At 39.6% G+C, this 1,385-nt stretch overlaps 1 pseudogene; it reads right to left on the minus strand.

Moving 5' to 3' along the window:
- Positions 1 to 797: 797 nt before the first annotated feature.
- On the minus strand, positions 798 to 915 carry LOC112323067 (U4 spliceosomal RNA; annotated as a pseudogene).
- Between the last annotated feature and the right edge of the window lie 470 nt (positions 916 to 1,385).

Consider the following 1,385-nt stretch of genomic DNA (forward strand, 5'->3'; position numbering starts at 1 on the left):
AATGGAATATATTTTTGTCATGGAAATATGTTTTGTTTTTTAAATGTCAAAGAAATTGTGTATCCAGTAGGAGACCCTAAGGAATAGAATGTTTGTTTAAGATTTGAAGGCAGCCCTGGCTGGTGTGGCTCAATGGATTGAATGCAGGCCTATGAACTAAAAAGTTACTGGTTCGATTCCCAGTCAGGGCACATGCGTGGCCTGGTTGTGGGCCAGCTCCCCAGTATGGGGTGTACAAGAGGTGACCACACATTGATGTTTCTCTCTCCCTTCCCCTCTGTCTAGAGATAAATAAAATCTTAAAAAAAAAAGAAAGAAAAAAAGACCTGAAAGCAAAAACATGGTCCTTGGGACATAATTTTCATTTGGGTGTTCAAATGGTCATTTATATTATGCACTTGTATTTGAAAGTTAGTTCCCATATGTGACCAAGGGAACATCACATTCTTACAAGTTTTGAATAAATAATTATGCCTATGTTGAGAGTGGTATGTGCACTAAAAACTAGGGGGAGATATGCATAGTATTCTCTATATTCACTCGTTCTTCAAAGGAGTGACTGAGTTTATGTCCTCAGGACTGTCTTAAACACTAAGAACACAATTGGCCTGTTTTCATGGAGCATACATTCCACTGGGAGAGAAACAATAGTAAACAAAGGAAAAAAACACAAAGTAGCAAAGGCAAGGCAAAAAATGAAAACAGGGTGTTGTGATGAGGTTGTTTTGTGTGGATGGTCAAGAAAGGCCTCTCTGATGGGTAACCTACAAGCTGAGATATGAAAGGCAAGAAGAGCAACTACATGAAGATCAGGAAATATAAATTAATATTTGTAAATTGGGAAAAGTTTTCAATTAGCAATAATCACGCTTCAGATAAACCACATTGGCTATGATACTGCCACTGCACAAAGCTAATATTTGCAAATTCTTGTCACAAATCCCTTGCAATATTAGCATAGATCAAATTAAACTAGGGCAAGAACTAAGGAAATAGTGAGTTAAAGCTCTAAACTGAGAATAGGTTTGGAAAGTTCAAAGAAAAGGAAAGAAGACCTGTGTTCTGGGGCCTCCTGGGCAAGAGGAGCCCAGGGTGGTGGGAGATGTGGCAGGTCACATCATGTACAACTTTGTAAATCCAGGTGAAGAAGAGTGTGACTCGAGTTCTGAAAGTGAGATGAAGCAAAGGAGGGATATGAGAAAATAGGTATTAAGAAAATGACTCTGGCTGCTGAGTAGAGAAAGGACTATGGAGAAGCCATGTTGAAGCAGGGAGACCAACCAGAGCCCATATTGCCACTCAACTAGCAGTGGAAAAAGCGCTTGAAGCAACAGGGAAGGCAATTGTTCTCAACTCTAGGCAGTTAGAAGCCAAACTTTCCTTTC

This window comes from Desmodus rotundus, chromosome 10 (genome assembly GCF_022682495.2).
Source record: "Desmodus rotundus isolate HL8 chromosome 10, HLdesRot8A.1, whole genome shotgun sequence".
Lineage (NCBI taxonomy): Eukaryota > Metazoa > Chordata > Mammalia > Chiroptera > Phyllostomidae > Desmodus > Desmodus rotundus.